A 22,701-nucleotide genomic window follows, 5' to 3' on the forward strand; every position below is an offset into this window, starting at 1 on the left:
GCCACTGTTGGAATATTGCATGCAATTCTGCTCTCCTTCCTATGGGAAAGATGTTGTGAAACTTGAAAGGGTTCAGAAAAGATTTACAAGGATGTTGCCAGGGTTGGAAGATCTGAGAGGCTGAACAGGCTGGGGCTGTTTTCTCTGGAGTGTCGGAGGCTGAGGGGTGACCTTATAAAAGTTTACAAAATTATGAGGGGCATGGATAGGATAAACAGGCAAAGTCTTTTCCCTGGGGTTGGGGAATCCAGAACTAGAGGGCATAGGTTTAGGGTGAGAGGGGAAAGATACAAAAGAGACCTAAGAGGCAAATTTTTCACGCAAAGGGTGGTATGTGTATGGATGAGCTGCCAGAGGCTATGGTGGAGGCTGGTACAATTGCAACATTTAAGATGCATTTGGATGGGTATATGAATAGGACGGGTTTGGAGGGATATGGGCCGGGTGCTGGCAGGTGGGACTAGATTGGGTTGGGATATCTGGTCGGCATGGACGGGTTGGATGAGGGGTCTGTTTCCATGCTGTACATCTCTGTGACTCTATGACTCAATGGTACATAATCTCCAGCTAATGATGGGACCTTTAACAGGAATATTTAGACTTGTCCTGTTGGGAGTTTATTACAACTTTAGTGTTATACAACAAAATGTTTCCTTGGTCAATAGTCAAATGCATTTCATATTTTTAGTACTGTTGTAAATTAATAGATAGCTACTACTTCAATAATAATAAGTGGCTGTGCAGGGCAATGTAACCTAGTAGCAAAGAAAAGCAGTAATAATTTTAAAATACATTTCTAGATATTACTCTCATTACTTCCTCCTTTTTTCTGTTTATAACATACTGCATAGTTATTCAACACCAAGTTCCTCTTTCATCTTAGATGGGTTGTATGCTGCAGTCGTTTGGTCTTACTGAAAGTTGAAGAGAAATCATTTTGTGCGTAAGTAGAACTTATCTTTAAAAAGAATTCAAGCTGTCCTCTGAGCATTTGTCTTTTGTCAATTAATGTACTTGACTGGGAAACGTCGAGCATGTTTTTGCAAGCTATCAGTGTCATCAGTTGTTCTCTAGCAGCATTCTGAATCTGGCAGCCTCCACTTCATGCTTCTTGTACATTCGCCACCAGATCCCGCCACACTTGTGGCTGTGATTTGTTAATGTGGGGAATTACAGACTTCACTTAGACTAGCAAAGCTGAAAAGTGAGGCTGCCCATCACCATCTATTTAGCTCAGTTTTCTTGGGCATCAAATGCATTGAACAACTTCAAGATAACACCAGGATTGACAAAGTGGTGCCAATAATGAGCACAAAATGAACATGGTTACTGCTCCAAACTAAAGGGGAGATCCATTAAAATCTCGGAAGAACTTCATTTGCTTCCAGTCCAAAAGAGCATTCGAGCCAGAGAAAATAACGGAAGAGATCTCTGAATTTTGTTCCGTGTTAATTAATTAACTTTTGCATCAAATTTGGTACATTAATTGTATGAAGTAAGCATTATTACTTCAACTCACCAAATGCAGATACAGCCCGGAACTGCCGCCCCTGCCCCAGTGAGATGAGGAAAAAGCCAAGGTCTGCACTTCCTCTCTGCCCATTCCTGCCATAGAGGGATTCATCTCTATCTTTTTTGCTTCATCTTTTTTGTTTGCTCAGTGAAGTATTTATAGCTCTCTTATGTTTCTGATTATTTGAAGCTTGCCTCCAGGTACAGTTAAATAGGCTGCCCTACTGCATTCCTTCTCAAGGGTGTCATTTGAGGAGCCATTTCTCCAACAATGTAACTGAGGTATGGAACTATTCATGCGGGAAGTCTGAGCAGTCAGTCATTGTGCCTCACTGCGACCTGAGCCAATATTTCAACGTGTACCGTGGCTGATACAAGCACTTGATAGAATCAGATGCAATCAGAAACAGTGATGTGCATTCTGTACCTGCAATGCCTAGAAAATTGGAACTTCTTAACTGACGTGTCCATTAATCATGTGGGTGATGAATTTTATTGTAGTCATCTGGAAATAAGCAGATCATGTTGCAATTCACACTGAGCTCGATTTACCCTCATCCTGTTGTCGACAATTGATATTGGCTCCCAGTTAAACCCCTTGACGAACGCAGCGGAACAGAACACTTCTTTTATGTTGCCCCAGGGTTAAGACTCTTTGTACTCATTCCAATAGGGACCGTCAACTTCCGGAGGGGAAATCATTTTGCAGGATGAGCAGCTGGGATTAGAAAGTCAGACCTCCACAGTGAGCATCAAATATTCCCAGGTTAGGTGTGGCACAACAAGTTACATTGCACCAATGAATGACTTTGAAAATAAAAAGTCCGTCCTGTGCCATAATTCACAGCATCAGTGGGATCAGGTATCTATGTTGATACATACTCCCAGGGAATGAGAAGGTGCAATTATAAATTGTGTTCCAAATGGAAATGTGTGAAAATATATATCTGAATCATCAGCTGGCATTTCCCCAGTAGCCATATTTCTAGACTTGCTCTGCTTCTTTCTAGCTAAACACTTGCATGCAAAGTAATTCAGCCTCAGTAATTAGAGCATTGCAATATCCATGTTGGGCTAACTCTCCTTTTCTTTCTATGATGTCCTCCCCAGTATTTATATCCCACCCTCTGGCCTCTGCCTTTCTACTGGCTTTTCTGTAAATATTTCTTACTATTTTTTCGATTTGTTGCTCTTGTTCAGCCTGGAATGTCTTTCAGAGTGATGCAAATATTTACTGCCACATTAATCAGCATTGAGCTTTTGGTTGACTCTTTCAGAGGTTCTGCATGTTTTGATAGTTTTCTTGAGAATAGATCTCTCCTTTCTCAGTAGTGTAGAATCCCTCTTACAGTAAGATAATCCTAACGCTGAGGAGATCATCTTTCATGTCCAAATTCACAATTCAGTGAGATCTAGCCATATACTGATCAATAGTCTTTCCCTCTCCCCTAAGCTCTGATGTTAAACACATACTGTCCATAAATAATGTTAATATGGGATCCAAAGTGTGTTTTCAAAGCTTTTAAAATCTCCTCTATCTGGCTTTCCTCTTCCTTGTCAGTGAAAACCACATTAGATTAGATTACTTACAGTGTGGAAACAGGCCCTTCGGCCCAACAAGTCCACACCGACCCGCCGAAACGCAACCCACCCATACCCCTACATTTACCCCTTATCTAACACTACGGGCAATTTAGCTTGGCCAATTCACCTGACCCACACATCTTTGGACTGTGGGAGGAAACCGGAGCACCCGGAGGAAACCCACGCAGACACGGGGAAAACGTGCAAACTCCACACAGTCAGTCGCCTGAGTCGGGAATTGAACCCGGGTCTCAGGCACTGTGAGGCAGCAGTGCTAACCACTGTGCCACCGTGCCGCCCACAAATGTAAAGTGAGAGCCCCTTGACATATTGTTGATTTTTTAAAAAGATAGATTGTTGGTACAATTAATGCCATTGTTACTAGCATACAAGACAGTAAATAATATGGAGTAGGAATGTGGAAATTACTCCCACAAGGATTAGTTGAGGTGAATAGCATGGATGCATTTAAGTGGAGCCCAGATAAGCATACGTGGAAGAATAATTTGCTGGCAGAATTATCTGAAAAATCATGTAAGAGACCGTTTGGAGCATAAATGCCAGTAACAGCAACAGCTTGTAATAACATACTGTCTTTAATGTAGTAAAACTTCCCAGAGTTTTTAACAGGATCATCGTCAAAGAACATTTAACACAAAGTGACTTAAGAATGTACAGTATTAGTAATTGGTCGAAGAGTTGGATTTTGAGAAATGTCTTAAAGAAAGAAAATGTGTGAGAGGAAAGACTTCGGGAGGGAATTCCTGAGCTTAGGGCCCAGGCAGCTACATAGACAATGAAGCCAGCGATGAGTCATATCACCACAAAGCAATTGCAAGATTGTGTTGAAGAAAACGTGCTCCTATATTGCAGTGAGATATGGGCGGTGGGTCATTTTGTTTTATTTGCTTAAGGGATACAGGCATCACTGGCCGGGCCAGCATTTATTGTCCATCCCCAACTGCCCTGGAGAAGGTGGGTTGTGTTTTTGAACTGTTGCCATCCTTGGTGTGTAGGAACATTCAGAATGCTGCTTGGGAGGGAGTTCCAGAAACTTGACTCTGGGACAGTGAAGAAATGGCGACTTCAGCAAAGTGTGAATATGACTTGAAGGGAAACCTGCAAGCAGTAGTGTTTCCATGTGTCTGCTGCCCTGATCCTTTTAGGTGGAAGAGATTGGGAGTTCATAAGATGCTCAGCAAAACATAAGGGATGTTATTTGCATCATTAATGCTTCTACTGCATCCTTCAGATTCAATCAGAGGACCATTGAATAAATGCCACTGTTTGCTTAAAGCCAGATATACAAGCATTCATAAAAAAATGCTGCAAAATCCATTTTGATGGACCTGGCCCTTTCTGGATGGCAGAAAAGTATCTTCCTGTAACCAGATCCTGTTTTCTCAACTCTCAGATAGTCTTGACAGTAATGACTCTGAGGAAGCTTGTCACAATTATCCAAAATGGCATCAACTTACCCATTGAGCTATGTAAAGCATTGATCACAGCACCTTAATTTTGAGGCAGAGCAATGGCAGAGAAGTAAAGAACAGGGCAGAATTCCTGTACTCCAGATCTGACTACCTCATGGGACAACCTGTCCTAAGTAGCCAAAGATCGCTGGGTGGCAAATCATCCTGTCCTGTCAGATGAAGTGCTAGCAGGTAGGACTAAATTGGGTTGGGATATCTGGTCGGCATGGACAGGTTGGACCAAAGGGTCTGTTTCCATGCTGTACATCTCTATGACTCTATGAAGACCTACAGAAAAAGCTCATGACTCATCATCCCCAAAATGAAGAACATTCACCACTACATTTAAAATCTGGGATCACTTCGAATCAAGAATCAGAGGAGTATGAATACTAGGGAGATAAGAAAGACTGGTGAGATGGGTGGGAGTGGCAGAAGAGCTTTGAAAAGAATATTAAATATAACTCCAGGGAGTCAAAGAGTGTGTTGCTGGAAAAGCACAGCCAGTCAAGCAGCATCTGAGGAGCAGGAGAATCGACATTTCGTGCATAAGCCCTTCATGAGAAATTAGGCTTGTGGGCCGTGGAGGCTGAGACATAATTGGGAGAGGGAGGGACTGGGGGGAAGGTAGCTGAGAAAATGGTAGATAGATGAAGGTGGGGGTGAAGGCGATTGGTCAGAGAGGAGGGTGGAGCAGATAGGTGGGAACTGTTCAAGAGGGTGGTGCCAAGTTGAAAAGTTGGGACTGGGAGAAGGTTGGGGGGGGATGGGAAATGGGGAAACTGGTGAAATCCACATTGATCCTGTGTGGTTGGAGGGTCCCAAGGTGGAAGATGAGGCGTTCTTCCTCCTGGTGTTGGGTGGTTAGGTTTTGGCAATAGAGGAGGCCCAGGACCTGCATGTCTTTGGTGGAGTGGGAGCGGGAGTTAAAGTGTTCAGCCACAGGGTGATGAAGTTGGTCAGTGCGGGTGTCCCAGAGATGTTCTCTGAAACTATCTGCAAGTTAGCATCATGTCTCCCCAATGTAGAGGAGACCACATTGGAAACAATAGATGCTGTAGATGACGTGTGTGGAAGTATTGGTAAATTTCTGTTGGAAGTGGAAGGATCCTTGGGGACTCTGGGAGGTGAGGGTGAGAGGTATGGGCGCAGGTTTTGCATGTATTGCAATGGCAGAGCAAGATGCCAGAAGGGGAGGGTGGGTTGGTGGGGGTGCATGGACCTGACAAGAGAGTTGCGGACGGTATGGTTTCCTTGAAATGTAGATGAGTTGGGGAGGGAAATATATATTTGATGGTGGGGTCTGTTTTTAGGTGGTGGAAATGGCAGAGGATGATGTATTGTATCTGGAGGTTGGTGGCATGGAAGGTGAAGACCAGGAGGGTTCTGTCCTTCTTGTGATTGGAGGGGTGGGGTTCAAGGGCGGAAATGCGGGAAGTAGAGGAGATGCACTGGAGGGCATTTTTGATCACGTGGGAGGGGAAATTGTGGTCTTTGAAGAAGAAGGCCATCTGGTGTGTTCTATGGTGGAATTGGGTCTCCTGGGAGTAGATTTGGTAGAGCCAGAGGAATTGGAATTAAGGGATAGCATTTTACAGGAGGCAGGGTGGGAGGTGGTGTAGTCAGAGTGGGTAGGTTTGTATTAGATGTCAGTGTTGAGTCGGTTGCCAGAAATGGAGATGGAGAGGTCTAGAAAGGGGAAGGAGGTGTCTGAGATGGTCCAAGTGAACTTGAGGTCAGTGTGGTAGGCGTCGATGAAGTTGATGAACTGTTGAACCTCCTTGTGAGGGCACGAGTTAGTGCCGATACAGTCATTGATGTAGTGGAGGAAAAGGTGGGGAATGGTGCCAGTGTAGCTGTGGAAGATGGATTGTTCCATGTACCTGACAAAGAGGCAAGCAGAGCTGGGGGCCATGCGGGTGCCCATGGCTACCCCTTTGGTCTGGAGGAAGTGGGAGGATCGGAAGGAGAAGTTGTTGAGGGTGAGGACCAGTTCAGCAAAGTGGATGAGTGTGTCAGTGGATTGGTGTGAGAGGAAGAAATGGAGAGCTTGGAAGTCTTTGTCGTGGCAGACAGATGTGTACAGGGACTGGATGTCCAAGGTGAAGATAAGGCACGGGGGGTCAGGGAAACAAAAGTCTTGGAGGAGGCGGAGGGCGTGGTTGGCGTCTTGAACGTAGGTTGTGTCCAGGGAGTCAATGTTGATCACAAGCACAGTTTCAGATGGCTTTCAGGGAGATGGAAGCTCTGCATGGGTAAGTTGGAATATTCAGATCTAGTGGCATCAAAGGAATGTATGGCAATTACAACAGCTGGTGAGCTAAGCTAAGGCTGGAGTTGGACATTGTTATAGAGGTGCAAACAGGTCATGTTACATATGGTGCAAATATATAGTCAAGAGTTCATCTGCAGGTCAAGGCTACAAACAGTTTGGTTCTACCTTAAGCAGTTCCATGCTGAGAGGCTGGAATAGTTGCTAAGGAGCAGAGGTTGTGATGGACGCGGGTAGTGGGGGCGTTGGGAGGGGGGGCGCGCGATGAAAGACTTTGGTCTTCCCAATATTTAATTAGAAACAATTCTTACTTATGCCTGACAAAAATCAGTTTTTAAATTTTCAACTGACTGTGACTCATCAGCTTTTTGTGGAAGAAAGGCTGCTCCAGATTTTCACTTTGTATAGCAAAGTGTTTCTTGAATTGCCCAGTTCTAATTTTAAGGTTACTCTCCCTGTGCTGAACTTGTTGCCAGAGGAAATAGTTTAACTCCATTTACTGTCTCAGTTAGATCACTCTCATATACTCAAGCAAAGACAAGCCCTAATCTACACAACCCACCTCCACTTTTAATCCTCTCATGCTCAGAACTAAGCTGATGATTCGGTATCAATCTTCCTCCAAGGTCAATATATCCTACATCTGGTTCAGCGTCAGAGCTAACTGCACTTAACTTAATTTTCACCTTTTTTGATTCTGACCAGTTTGGATAAATGTGAATCATTCCATTAGATTTCTTTTTTAAAAAATTGCTTCTGTCCATCTGCTTCCAGTGATTTTCTTTGAGCTATGGCTCTGTTAGTAGCATTCTCAAAGTTACTGCACTCTAGGTTCAATTTACATTCCAGGACTAGAGTAAGAATCAAGGCTGACACTTACCTGCAGGGCCAAGGGAGTGCTGCAGTGTTGAAGGTGCCATCTTTTGGTTGAAACAGTAAACAAAGTCCCATCTGCTTGCTCTGGGAGATGTAAAAGATCCCATGGCATTACTTCGCAGAACAACAGCAGTTATCCCAGGTGTCCTGGCCAATAGTAGTCCTTTAATCAACATAAAACCTGTGATCCAGTCATGACCCATAGTGCTGTGGGAGCTGGGGCTAGATAACAATGGCAGCTGCATTTCCCGCATGAATTATTACACATCGTGATGACTCTCTCTGAGGGTGGTGAAGGTGGAATCCTTTACCATAGATGGCTGACAAGGATGGGTGACTAAGTACAATCAAAGCTGAGATCAATGGGGTGGCTCAGAGGTTAGTACTGCTGCCTCACAGCACCAGGGTCCCAAGTTCAATTCCAGCCTTGGGTGAGTGTCTGTGTGGAGGTTGCACATTCTTCCAGTGTCTGTGTGGGTTTGCTCTGGTTTCCTCTCACAGTCACAAAGATGTGCAGGCCAGGTGAATTGGCCATGGTAAATTGCCCATAGTGCTAGGTGCATTAGTCAGAGAAAGTGGGTTACTCTTCGGAGGATCTGTGCAGACTGGTTGGGCCGAAGGGCCTGTTTCTGCCCTGTAGGGAATTTAATCTTTAATCTAAACAGAATCAGGATTACGGGAATAGACAGGGAAGAGGAGTTGAAGATTATCCAATTAGCCATGATCTCATTGAATGACAGAGCAGACTCGATGAGCCAAATGTCTCATGGTCTTCTTTTCACAGTGATCAGTACAAGCCTTATTTATTTCTATATTTGGATCTCCAAATATAACTTTTCTAGGGTTACTATCAGCTGGAAAATCTCGCCTCTTTATGCCCAAAGAGGACGATTTCAAAGTTCCCCACATTTTGTCTTTCTGGCTGTGCAATCTGACTTATTATCATCATTACACTTACATATATAACCTTTTATTCCTCCATCTAAATCTGTGGATGAGTCCCCTGGTTTGGAGCCCAGGGGAACCCCACTAGTCATATCCTGCCAAATGGAATACAATCCTGAGTAGGCAACAAAATAATCAACTAGGCCATTTAGAAAGTCTAAAGAATATGCATTTCAGAAAGCTGAGGTGTTTTCTCAGCTGCAGTATTTGAAAAAATTGGAAAACAGACTTGATAAACAAGGACTCACAGCTGATGGTAAAGCCTGATATATATTTTTTACAATATGTATGAATTACACTGGATTTATTTTGGCAAAACCTATATTTTTATAGTTTGCAGTGTTTCTGAAGGAACTTACAAAATTATTTCCTGTGCTTTTAGAACAACTTGATGTGCCTTATTTCGCAAAAAAGATCAGTCCCACACAATTTCCTGATATGTTACTGTATACTGCATGCAGCTGTTTGTTGATCGTGAACATGGACTGCCCTATGTTCAATCACTTTCTTTTTGAATAGGATAAAAGCAAATATCTGAGACTGGGAATTAACAAAAATCCCATCACAGCTAACTCAGCGTTTATTCTGCTAACTGTGGAACTGATCTTTGTATAGTAAGTCATGAATGTTATTCTGTAATTTGATTTTGAAAAAGTTCTGCAATATTTATGCAAATGCTCACACAGTAGAAGTGAATCATCTTTCTTTGTTCAGAAACACTGCAGATCATCATAGCTTTTGGATATATTAGATCCCTTTTCTGAAGGATTTTTGTTTTATTTGTGACTGCTCGTGCTTTTGCAAAATAGGTTTTTCTGCCAATTTATTTTGGTTAATATGCCACTTAGAGTACAATAAATGGCATTGAAATAACATTGAGGACATTGAGAAAGTAATAATTGATGCATTACCTTCAATGTCTGGAAGTGTTGACAGCTTAATGAAATATTAGGCATGTACTGGGATTGTTTAACACAATGTCTAAAGCAATTTTCCCAAGGCCTTAGAAAGCACATGACCTCTAGATATTGCCTTCAGCTGTAGTCGCAACTGCTGTCCAAAAGTAAGCATTCATTGGAAGAATGATCTCAAGTATGTAGAGGATGAGATGAGAGGAATCTCAAGTTTGAAGGTCGAGAGAGGAGCCAGGGAAAGTTACAAACTCTCAATGCTGGGCAAATGGTTCATATGCTGAGACTGTATTCATGAACACAGATGTTGAAGTCAGTGGACTCCTATCAATCATCTTGAATTTGTAATATAATTTCTTAAGGAGGCAGTTTCATTCAGGTGAATAGAGTAAATTCATTCCATTTCCGTTATCCACATTGATCACAGGAAAAATATCACTAACTGTGTTGAGGGCTTGTAATATATTATTATTTTTATTTGGAAGCTTGGAAATGGATTTTTGATTTTCAGTACTGTGAAGGTCAAAGTTATTTTGAACAGTGAGATAGAGACAGAAATCATGTGACTTAAGCTAAATGACTCAAGAAACTCTCTGGTGAGATTATTACTGCTTATTGTTGACTTGAACTTTTATGACCCAGAGAAAGAGAGAGAGCCAGAGGCAGAGACAGAGGCAGAAATAAGTCCAGTTGGAGAGAAGCATGTTGCAAGTCAGAAGAAAAGATTCATACGAACAGAAGGGCAGTTTTTCGTTGTGATACTATCTGGCCATCACTGGTGAAAAGAAATCTAAAGCTGTTTTATCAGTCCTTTTGATTTTTTTCTTAGAATTAAGTGAGAAAAGTCAATGAGTTAGTCTTGCACCTGTGGGACTTGGGGACACATCCGGTGAAGGGACAGGAAGTTATCGGAAGGAACTGCTTGCAACCTTGTTGGTTGAGTAAAAAGTTTTAAAGCAAAGATAAGATTGACACTTCACTGGTGTCATGTGCCTGTATAGGATATTGCTGGGAAAAAGGATTGAATCTTCCTTTTTACCATTTTTAATAAGATTGTACTAAATTGTTTTCTAGATATAGCTTTGGTTTATTATAGAATAAAAAGAATGTTCTTTTTATTAACAGTGGCAGCCTCTTGTGAATATGTTCAGTAACATATCACCACAGTAACCAAATTTCAAACAAAGGTCTATCAAGCTATGTTTCACTCTGGAATCTGACTTGTCCAGTATTACCATCAAATCATCATAGTCAAAGGGAATTCATTATGAAGGTACTGCAAATTGTATTAAGCATGTTTCTTACTTTCACACATCCTTATCATGAAATCATTCCTTTGACAGATTTTCCTGCTTCAATAACTTTAGGTTTTTGTGCTCACACAGCTGCTCCATGTTTTTTTGTCTCATGGCTTCTGCCCACACTATATTCTTTTGGTACTATCCTCTTTCATTGGGTATAAGGTTAATGTCCCTCAAGTCGCATGGCTGCCTTGCCAGCCTGTCATTTGTTACTTGTCCACCATTCTAGCAAAGAAATTGTGTTAATGCCAGCGCTTCTGTTTTCTATAGTAGTGGCTCTATATTGTGAATGACAACCCTAAAACTATCACTTCTGAGTAAGTCAGCCCTATAAAGGACTTAAACTCAGATTAATGAACAGTTTACAAAGTTACAAAGTGTTAGGGGAAGTCTTGTGTTGCAGTGAGTACTGCCCCTGCCTCTGAGTTGGAATTCCTGGACAGTGTGAATGACATACTCCAGGATGTGAAGGTCTTCATAACACATCTGAAAGGGTTTGAGAATTAAAGCGTAATTCTTTTCCACTCATGACAATGACAGGTGGTAAGAGTGCGTACGATTCCTGGTCAAGTCACTGATGGAAAGAATCTGAAGCCTCTTACCTAATCACTTCACTGCAGACTTGCATTCTTGTTTTATGTTGTTTATAGAAAATCAACTTTCCAAAAGAATGTTGCAGGACAAAAATCCAACCCTGACAGCAGACACCTCTTTGAAGGGATTATCTTCAGTACAGACAATCATTTATACACTTTCTTCTTGAGTTTCAATTTGAGGTGTTTTTCTTCATAACACTCAGTCACTTCTCCCTTTCACCATTGTTGAATATGTCAGCTGTACTGATGCATCTGTCTTGGAAGTGCTCCTGCCTAGTGTCTTGACTATTACTGAATCTACAGAACCACAAATTTGGATCTTAAAATAGGAGTTCAAGTTTCAGAACAGATGGACAGATTTGATATCTGTGTTTTCCTTTACTCCTGCTACTTTTAAAAAAAACATTTTTGAACAGATTTTCCAGTGTGTACTAATGGAGGGTGAGTTGAGCTTAAATCAGAACAGCATCAGCTTTCCTCATTTTCAGGGGTTTCACTGGGAAATATCAGTGACATACATCCGCTTCTGTGGCAATGGATGTGGTAAGTAGTCCTGCAATGTCATAAAGCTAGAAATATACTGACACAATGGCAGGGGCGATGGATGGTATATTAAAGGGTGACTGTTAGATAGCAATCTTATCATTCAAACACTAGATATTTACGTGGTGGAAATTGTCTTGTGATATCACGATGAAAATTAGGTGTTCAATTTGTAAAGAAAATCCCAAACAAAGGCTTTAATTCATTCAGGTGAAAAAAATTTAATGCTCAGATCAAAAACACGATTTTAGGGGGAGATGGTGATATAGAGGTAATGTCATTGAATTACAGGTCCAAAAGCCCACACTTGAGAGATATGGATTCAAATCCCCAGTATGTCAGCTGGTGAAATTTAAAATTCAATGAATAAATCTGGGAGGGTTGGTCTCAGTAACAGTTATATAAAATAAAACAAGGCACAATTTTACCCATGTGTTTCCCTTTTCCCACTACATATACCCATAGAGGCGACTATGTTGGTATAACTGCAATGTGTCAAAAATTTTCTGCTTGAACATTTTTGAAGTTGTTTAATCATGTACTCCTAACTGGACAGAAGCAACATTTTTTTAAAAAGTGGAAAATTATGATGAAACTACAACTTGTTAAAACTAAAATTGTTCTGATACTCTTTCTCCTAGAGTTTCAGTTTAAAGGATTGTAGTTCTCCTGCACATGTTGCAATTTAAAATAGCTCTGACAGAGGTGTTCAGAATTACAAAAGGTTTCGACATAGTTTGAAATCTGCTTCCTGTGGTTAGTAATTTGAGGATATGAAATTATCACAAAGAGACCAATGTGTGAATTTTTAATGGGCAGGGCTGTAAGGACATGGAAAGTCCTGTCAGAAACAGTATTGGAAGTAGAAACAGTAATATTGGACAAACTCAGCCAGTCTGGCAGGATCTGTGACTAGGGAAACAGAGTGAACATGTTGAATCCAACATGATTCTTTTGACTTAAAGAGTTAACCTTCTCTCTCCAAGAGATGCTGTCTGACCTGTTGCATCTCTCCAGTACTTTGTTTTTATTTAAATGTTGGAAACAGAATTTATAATAGCTTTACAAGCAAAGTTAAGCAAATAATTCCAAAAGAAGTGAATAGAAGGATAGAGGGAAAGCTGGGAACTGCTCACTCTTGAATATTGTTTTATCAATGAGGATGTCAATTCAGACTTGAAGGAAATGCCTACATTATAAATGACTGTGTGTCCTGAACAGGCAGGGGGCTGATTCATCAATAGATATGTTCTGACTGTAATTTACAGTTAGCATCCCACTGTGACTATGACCCACAATATTGTCTCAGAGCGGTACACTAAGCTCACTAATTGATTAGCCACTGGCTGTTCAGAAAGTCACCAAAGGCTGAAGTTGCTAAAAATACACGTTGGCAACTTTGTGATTATGCTTTAGGGAATGACTTTGCATGCAGAGAAACAAGCGTTTGCTGATTTTGGAGATGGAGTATTAGGAGGATAAAACTTGGGCGCTAGTAGAATCATTGAACAATTTTCTTTGAAAGCAAATACTGTGGACAATGGAGATCTGAAACAAAAATAGGATACTTGTGTGATCAAAATTGTTTCCTGACCTTTTTGAAATGGAGAGTGTGAGATTCCCAAAAATGCATGTTTTAACTGGAAATCTAGTTCTTTCTTTAAATTAGCAATTATCTAAACAATACACTTTTTAAGAGAAGTTTTGTTTGATTGCAGCCTTAATATAGTGATGTATAAGCTCTTAAAGAAGCTGTAGCTAGTGGATTACTTTAATTCACAATTTAATCCAGTTTTTAGAAGCTGAAGTTAGTTGTTTTGAGGAAGTGTAAATAGAGACCACCTTTGGTGCTGCCTTAGAGTCATAGAATTACAGAATCCCTACAGTGCGGAAAGAGGCTGTTCGGCCCATCAAGTATGCAGCAACTCTCCAAACAGCATCTGACCCAAACACAGACCCAGCCCCTTTGTCTGCATTGAATGACGCTTTGATTGTTCAGAGAGTGAAGTGGGAGTTTCGGGAATATGAGGGAATTTGATCAGGAGGATAGAGGAAGTGCTCCTTTTTTTTTCGATTGCTTTCAGCCTCCTGTAGTTGGCTCTTACTTTGTTATAAGGGAAGAAACTGATGAGCATTGTAAGCTTAAGTGTAATAAAAGTTTCTTTTAAACTAAGGAATGGCAGTTCAGCTCAGCCAGGTGGAGTGTAAGTCCTGCTGCATGTGTATAGTCATGGACCCACCATGTGCCCCAGCTGAGCACATCTGCAAGAAATGTCACTTGCTGAAAAAGCTGGAGTTCTAGGTTTTGACCTTGAGTGGCTGCTGGTGTTACTGTTGCACACCCATGAGATAGAAGACCATGTGGATAGCACATTTAAGGAGGTGGTCACACAACAGGTTAAAAGTGTACAGGGAGCACGAGTGACCTCTTGGCAGTCTGAGCAGATCAAATCATCAGAGCAGGAGTCCTCTGAGTCTGGTGATAATTGATATTCCATTTAGATGCTGCCAAGAAAAATAGTTGTTTTTTGTAACCAGAGACAAGTTAGTAACACCAGGTCAGCTTTACAGCAGGGGAGGAAGAAAGATGGAAGTGCTAAAGGTTCAGATGAATCCATATTCCTGGGATAGAGTCATTGCATCATACAGCACAGAAATAGACCCTTTGGTCCAACTCATCCATACCGACCAGAGATCCTAAATTAATCTAATTCAATTTGCCTGCATTTGGCCTCTAAACCCTTCGTATTCATGTACCCATCCAGATGCCTTTTAAATGTTGAAAGTGTACCTGTTTTTCAGAGTAATTTGTTAAGTTTATGCCTGCCATTCTCTGCGTCAAATTTTCCCTCAGATTCCCGTTCCCCTGCCAAATCTAGACTAAACTCTGCCCAATGCACTAGCCAATCTTCTTGCAAGAATATTTATTCCAATCCTGTCTAGGTGTAAATCATCTGGCTTGTCTCACCTTCCCTAGAAGGGTCTCACCTTCCCTAGAAGGGTCTCACCTTCCCTAGAAACAGTCCCATTGACCCAGAAATCCTATCAGATCACATGGATTGATTGGAGCAGCAATAAGGAATTTACAGGAGCTCGGGGGTATGATGGCTGGCAGTTATAGGAAGGGAGAAAGACTGCAGATACAGTCAGATAGCTAGATGGAAGTTGGAGAGAAAGGCAGGTGGTGCAGGAGTCTCCCGTGGCTATCCCCATCTCAAACAAGTATGCTGTTTTGGAAAATGTAGGGGAATGTAACTTGAACAGTTAAGTTCCTGGTACCGAGAATGGCTCTGATGTAATGTGTGAAATGTGAGGTTCCAAGAGGTTGATTGTGATAGGGGACTCTCTTGTCAGAGGCACAGATAGACTCCTCTGCGGCTGGTAGTGGGAAATCAGAATGGCGTGTAGCCTCCCTGGTGCCAGAGAAGGTCTCAGAGAGGGTGCAGAATGTTCTCAAAGGGGAGAGGGACCAGCAGGAGGTCATTGTACACTTCGGAATTAATGACATAAGAAGGGAAAGGGATGAGATTCTGAAGGGAGAATATAGAAAGTGAGGCAGGAATTTAAAAAGGGGGTCTTCAAGGGCAGTAATATCTGCATTACTCTCAGTGCAATGATCTAGTGAGGGTAGGAATAGAAGGATAGAGAAAATGAATGCATTGCTGAGGAGCTGGTGTATGGGAGAAGATTCACATTTTTGGATCATTGGAATCTCTTCTGGGGTAGAAAAAGGAAGGATTGCACCTGAATTGAAAGGGGACTAATGTATTGGCAGGGAGATTTGCTATAACACAATCTATACAAAATATACAATATATAATTTAATCCCGAGAGAGCTGCTCGGGAGGATTTAAACTAGTAAGGTGGGGGAGGTGGGATCCAAAGAGATAGTAAGGCAAGAGATCAATCTGAGACTGGTACAGTTGGGAAAAGGAGCGAGTCAAACAGTCAGGAACAAAGCAGAGAACAAAGTACGACTAATGAATTAAACAACATTTATTTCAATGCAGGAGGCCTAACTGGGAAGGCAGATGAACTCCAGGTATAGTCAGGAACATGAGACTGGGATATCATAGCAATTAGAGAGATGTGGATCAGGGATGGGCAGGACTAGCAGCAGTAATGCTTTCCCTTATCAAAAACACCACTCCTTCTCCTCTCTTTCCCATCTTTCTATCCTTTCTATAGCATTTGGTAAGAAAAAAAGAGAGAGGCAGGACATACCACCAGCACTTCACCATAGACTCTCACTGATGTTACTGCTGTACTTAGGGAGGATATTTCTAGGAATACATCCAGGGAAGTTATTTGGATGGAACTGCAAAATAAGAAAGGGATGATCACCTTACTGGGATTGTATTCTAGACCCCCAAATAGTCAGCAGGAAATTGAGAAAAAAATTTCATAAGGAGACTTCAACTATCTGTAAGGATAATAGTGTGGTTATGGTAGGGGATTTTAAATTTCTAAACATAGACAAGGATTGCCAGAATGTTAAGGGTTTAGATGGAGAAGAATTTGTTAAATATGCACAAGAAAGTTTTCTGATTCAATATGTGGTTGCACCTACTAGAGAAGGTGCAAAACCTGACCTACTCTTGGGAAATAAGGCAGGGCAGGTGACTGAGGTGTCAGTGGGGGAGCACTTTGGGGCCAGCGACCATAATTCTATTAGTTTTAAAGTAGTGATGGAAAATGATAGACTAGCTCTAAAAGTTGAAGTTCTAAATTGGAAGAAGGCCAATTGTGACAGTATTAGGGCAAGAACTTTTAAAAGTTGATTGAGGGCAAATGTTCACAGGTAAAGGGATGGCTGGAAAATGGGAAGCCTTCAAAAATTAGATAATGAGAGTCCAGAGACAGTATATTCCTGTTAGGGTGAAAGTCAAGGCTGGTAGATGTGGGAAATGCTGGATGACTAGAGAAATTGAAGGTTTGGTTAAGAACAAGAAGGAAGCATATGTATAGACAGCAGAGATCAAGAGAATCCTTAGAAGAGTATAAAAGCAGAAGGAATATACTTAAGAAGGAAATCAGGAGGGCAAAAAGGAGACATGAGATAGCTTTGTCAAATAGAGTTAAGGAGAACCCAAAGGGATTCTATACATAGCTGAAAATGTGTTGCTGGAAAAGTGCAGTAGGTCAGGCAGCATCCACGGAACAGGAGATTCGACGTTTCGGGCATAAGCCCTTCTTCAGGAATTATGCCCGAAACGTTGATTCTCCTGTTCCTTGGATACTGCCTGACCTGCTGCACTTTTCCAGCAGCACATTTTCAGCTCTGATCTCCAGCATCTGCAGTCCCCACTTTCTTCTCGAGGATTCTATACATACAAAGGATAAGTAGGGAGGGAATGGGATCCCTCAAAGATCAGCAAGGCAGTCTTTGTGTGGAACCTTGGGGGCTATGGGGATACAAAACAAGTATTTTGCATCAGTATTTACTGTGGAGAAGGACCTGGAAGATACAGAATGTGGGAAAATAGATGGTGACATCTTGAAAAATGTCAGATGGGCCAATGGGCTGAGAAGTGGCAGATGGAGTTTAATTCAGATAAATGCGAGGTGCTGCATTTTGGGAAAGCAAATCTTAGCAGGACTTATACAGTTAATGGTAAGGTCCTAGGGAGTGTTGTTGAACAAAGAGACCTTGGAGTGCAGGTTCAAAGCTCCTTGAAAGTGGAGTCGCAGGTAGATAGGATAGTGAAGAAGGCGTTTGGTGTGCTTTCCTTTATTGGTCAGAGTATTGAGTACAGGAGTTGGGAGGTCATGTTGTGGCTGTACAGGACATTGGTTAGGCCACTGTTGGAATATTGTGTGTAATTCTGGTCTCCTTCTTATCGGAAAGATGTTGTGAAACTTGAAAAGGTTCAGAAATGATTCACAAGGATGTTGCCAGGGTTGGCGGATTTGAGCTATAGGAAGAGGCTGAACAGGCTGGAGCTGTTTTCCATGGAGGCTGAGGGGTGATCTTATAGAGGTCTACAAAATTATGAGGGGCATGGATAGGGTAAATAGACAAAGTCTTTTCTGTAGGGTCGGGGAGTCCAAAACTAGAGGGCACAGGATTAGAGTGAGAGGGGAAAGATATAAAAGAGATCTATGGGGCAACTTTTTCACGCAGAGGGTGGTACGTGTATGGAATGAGCTGTCAGAGGAAGTGGTGGAGGCTGGTACAATTGCAACATTTAAGAGGCATTTGGATGGGTATATGATTAGGAAGGGATTGGAGGGATATGGGCCGGATGCTAGCAGGTGGGATAGTTTGGGTTGGGATATCTGGTCAGCATGGATGGATTGGACCAAAGGGTCTGTTTCCATGCTGTACATCTTTATGACTTTATGAAGCTAGAAGGTGGTAAAGATGGATAAATCCCCAGGATCTGTTCATTGCACCCTAGAACTCTATGGGAAGTCAGAGAAGTAATTGCTCGGCCCCTTCATGAGATATTTGTATCATCGATAGTCACATGGTGCGGTGCTGGAAGACTGGTGGTGCCACTACTTAAAAAAAGATGTTAAGAAGATGCCAGGGAATGATAGACCGGTGAGCCTGACGTCGGTGGTGGGCAAGTTATTGGAGGGAATCTTGGGGGACAGGATTTACATATATTTGGAAAGGCAAGGACTGATTAGGGATAGTCAACATGGCTTTGTGCGTGGTAAATCATGTGTCACGAACTTGATTGAGTTTTTTTGAAGAAGTAACAAAGATAATTAATGAGGACAGAGTGGTGGATGTGATCTTTATGGACTTAGTAAGGCATTCAACAAGATTCCTCATGGTAGACTAGTTAGCAAGGTTAGATCACATGGAATACAGGGAGAACTAGCCATTGGTCGGTGCTAGGTTCACTGGTTTTCGTCATTTATATAAATGATTTGGATATGAACATAGGAGATATAGTTAGTAAGTTTGCCAATGACACCAAAGTTGGAGGTGTAGTGGACAGCAAAGAAGGTTACCTCAGAGTACAATACGATTTTGATCAGATGGGCCACTGGACCAAAGAGTGGCAGATGGAGTTTAATTTAGATAAATGTGAGGTGTTGCATTTTGGAAAGGCAAATCAGAACAGGACTTGTATACTTAATGGTAAGATCCTGGACAGCGTTGCTGAACAAAGAGACCTTGGAGTCCAGGTTCATTGTTGCTTGAAAATTGGAGTCGCAGGTAGATAGAGTAGCGAAGGCGGCATTTGGTATGCTTTCCTTTATTGGTCAGAGCATTGAGTATAGGAGTTGAGGAGTCATGTTGCGGTAGTACAGGACATTGGTTCGGACACTTTTTGGAATATTATGTGCAATTCTGGTCTCCCTCCTATCAGAAGGAAGGATGTTGTGAAACTTGAAAGGGTTCAAAAAAAGATTTCCAAGGATGTTGCCAGGGTTGGAGAATTTGAGCTATGAGGAGAGGCTGAATAGGTGGGGGCTGTTTTCCCTGGAGCTTCAGAGGCGGAGGGGTATGTAATAGAAGTTTATAAAATCATGAGGGGCATGGATAAGGTAAATGGACAAGGTCTTTTCCCTGGGATGGGGGAGTCCAGAACAACAAGGTTTAGGGTGAGAGGGGAAAAGATATAAAAGGGACCTAAAGGGCAAGTTTTTCCACAGAGGGTGGTACGTGTATGGAGTGAGTTGCCAGAGGAAGTGGTGGAGGATGGTACAATAGCAACATTTAAAAGACATCTGGATGGGTATATGAATAGGGAAGGTTTAGAGGGCTATTGACCAAGTGCTGGCAAATGGGACTAGATTAGGTTAGGATATCTGGTCAGTATAGACGAGTTGGACCGAACAGTCTGTTTCCATGCTGGTATGTCTCTACAACTCCACATGCTGGAAAGTCAGTGACAATTTGGTGTGAGGCATTCCAGAGTGAGATGCTAAGTCACAATGTAGACATGGCTCCACAAAGACAAAATCTTCGAGTAAAAAGTGAGGTCTGCAGATGCTGGAGATCAGAGCTGAAAATGTGTTGCTGGTTAAAGTACAGCAGGTTAGGCAGCATCCAAGGAACAGGAAATTCGACGTTTCGGGCCAGAGCCCTTCATCAGGCTCTGGCCCGAAACATCGAATTTCCTGTTCCTTGGATGCTGCCTAACCTGCTGTGCTTTAACCAGCAACACATTTTCAGCTCCACAAAGACAAAGGCTAGTAAGCCTAATCAAGCATCCTCAGGTTATCCAAAAGCAAAAAACATTATGGTAATCTCAAAAAAGCAATACTTTAGAAAGCTTAGATGAGTACAGAAAGTACAGAAGTGAAGCGAGAAAAGGGACTTTGGAAAAGAAAGAATATGGAAAAATACTCATCAGTAAAATTAAGGAAATTCTAAAGTTTTTATCAGTAGGAGCAAAAGGATGATTAAGGAAAGGGTTGTGCTTATCAGATATGTAAATAGTAGCTGGTATATGGATGCAGGAGATATAGGCAGGGTTCAGAAATATTTTGTTTCTGTCTTCACAAAAAAGAGGAATGATGATGATTCATTTAAAGAGGAGTGTGAAATATTGGATAAAGTAACCAAAATGAGAAGGGAAGTATAGAGGGTACTGACCTCCCTTGGAGATGAATAAATCATTCAGGCCAAATGAATTGTATCCTACTTTGTTAAGGAAGCCAGGGAAGAAGTAATTGATGCTCTAAAGATCAATTTCCAAGCCAGACTGGATACAGGCAAGGTACCAGAAGATTGGAGGTTTGTGAATGTTCTACCATTAATCAAGAAGGGGACGAGGGGAAAGCCAAATAATTATAGGCCAATTGGTTTGACTTTGGTGATGTGCAGCTTACTAGGAACAGTGCTGAGAGATAGGATTAACTGTTATTTGAAAGGCATAGATTAACCATGGAGAGTCAGCATGGTTTTATTTGGGGAAATTTATGTCTTCCTAATTTATTTGAAGCTTTTGAGGAAGCAACAAAAAGGATTGAAAGTAGCGCAGTGGGTGTTGTCGATATGAACTTTAGTGACATATTACAAGGTCCCATATGGCAGATTGGTCAGGATGATTAAAGCCCATAGTTAGAGTGGAATGTGCCAAATTGGATCCAAAATTGGCTGAGTACAGGGAACAATGGCTATTTTTTTTCTGCATGGAAAACAGTTTCCAGAATTTTCCAGATACTCAATGTTGTGTTACTTCCTGTTAGTGGTAGATATTAATGATTTAGACACAAAGTAGGGGACACAAAAATTGGCTGTTGACTGAAGGATAGTATTATTGATTTTTGAGATTTTAGGTCAGGTTGGTGATAAGTATGTAAACTAGCATACTGAGCTGGAAGGTTTGTTTTCAGATGTTTCATCACCATACTAGATAACATCATCGGTGAGAGTATCTGGTGAAGCACTGGTGGTATGTCCCGCCTCTCTATTTATTTGGTCTTGGTTTCTAAAGGTGGGTGATGTCATTTCCAGTTCTTTCTTTTCAAGGAAAGGTAGATAGAGCCTAAATTGAGTGTTTATTAATGGAGTTCAGGTTAAAATGCCATGCCTCTAAGAATTCTCGTGCGTGTCTTTGTTTCGCCTGCTCCAGGATGTGTGTGATGTCCCAGTCAAAGTGGTGTCCTTCTTTGTCTGTATGTACGGAAACTAGTGATAGTGGGTCATGTCTTTTGGTGGTCACCAATTTCCCTCTGTCTGCTATGTCCAGGCCTCCAGATCGAGTACTTGTCTAGGTGCAGGGAATAAGTGGATATTCTGGGAACGATGCGTAGCAAGATGGAGATAGAATAGTGTGCAGAAACCCATACAGGCAGGGTAGGTAGTTAATGTTTGATAAGATACGGAAGAAATCCTGCCAGGCTTCAAGGTGGAAATCTTTCCAAAAAAAAATGCAACATGACTTGCAGCTCACCAAAAAACAAAGTTCAGTCAGTAACATCTGTTTCTCTCTCCACAGATGCTGTCAGACCTTCAGAGCTTTTTCAACACTGTTTTTATTACACATTTTTCTATCTTACTTGGTATTCTCTCCATTTTGTTCTCTATAGCACTGACTCTCCTCTTACTTTTGATTTAATGCTGTAAGAATTTAAAGCTGCTCAAATCATCAACAGTCTGAAAGCAGAGTAATAACGAATTTTCACTGCTGTCCTGATAGACAATTTAGCATTGTATTATACTGAATGAAATTAGATTATACCAATATTAAATTATTGGATTATAAATTGATTTGAATATCTCAATTGAGAAGAAACAAAGCAGCTTTAGTAAAATATTATCTCTTTTTAAAATCTCAATATTTTACAGATAAAAAGATCAGCTGTTGTCCTAAGTAAAAGTAATTAGGTAATTAAACCATTTCTTTAAGTGTATTTTGTCTGAGAATTGGTAAAACTTCACTAACTGAAATCAAAGCAAATTAAAGCATTTCAAGCCCAAGATCTCAAACTTTTCAATAGCAGCAACATTTTGGAGGTTAGCTTTATTCAGAAATTGAGCTGGACTAGCCATATACATACAGTGGCTACATAAGCAGCTCAGAAGCTAGGAATTCTGCAGAAAGCAACTCACCTCCGCTCTCTTCAAAACATGTCCTTCATCTACAAGGCACAAGTCAACCATATGATGAAATAGTCTCCTTGGAGCAAAGGAAGTTGAAGAGAGGTTTGATAGAGCAGTTGAACAGAGGGAATAGTTTACTAAGGTAAGAAAACCTGGACCCATTTGCTGAGGGTGCA

General features: G+C 41.5%; 1 protein-coding gene across 2 annotated transcripts in view; it reads left to right on the forward strand.

Moving 5' to 3' along the window:
- The first annotated feature begins 893 nt into the window (after window positions 1–893).
- Window positions 894–22,701, forward strand: part of LOC132834136 (SHC-transforming protein 1-like) — a 137,020-nt gene continuing 115,212 nt past the window's right edge. Inside the window, exon 1 of one of the 2 annotated variants that reach the window (XM_060852769.1) lies at window positions 894–943. The gene's annotated coding sequence lies outside the window, so the exon portion shown is untranslated. Of the gene's footprint in view, window positions 944–1,717; window positions 1,795–22,701 lie in introns of those variants that run through there. The other variant, XM_060852771.1, reaches the window with a different exon arrangement.

Source organism: Hemiscyllium ocellatum, chromosome 39 (assembly GCF_020745735.1).
Source record: "Hemiscyllium ocellatum isolate sHemOce1 chromosome 39, sHemOce1.pat.X.cur, whole genome shotgun sequence".
Taxonomy (NCBI): Eukaryota; Metazoa; Chordata; class Chondrichthyes; order Orectolobiformes; family Hemiscylliidae; genus Hemiscyllium; species Hemiscyllium ocellatum.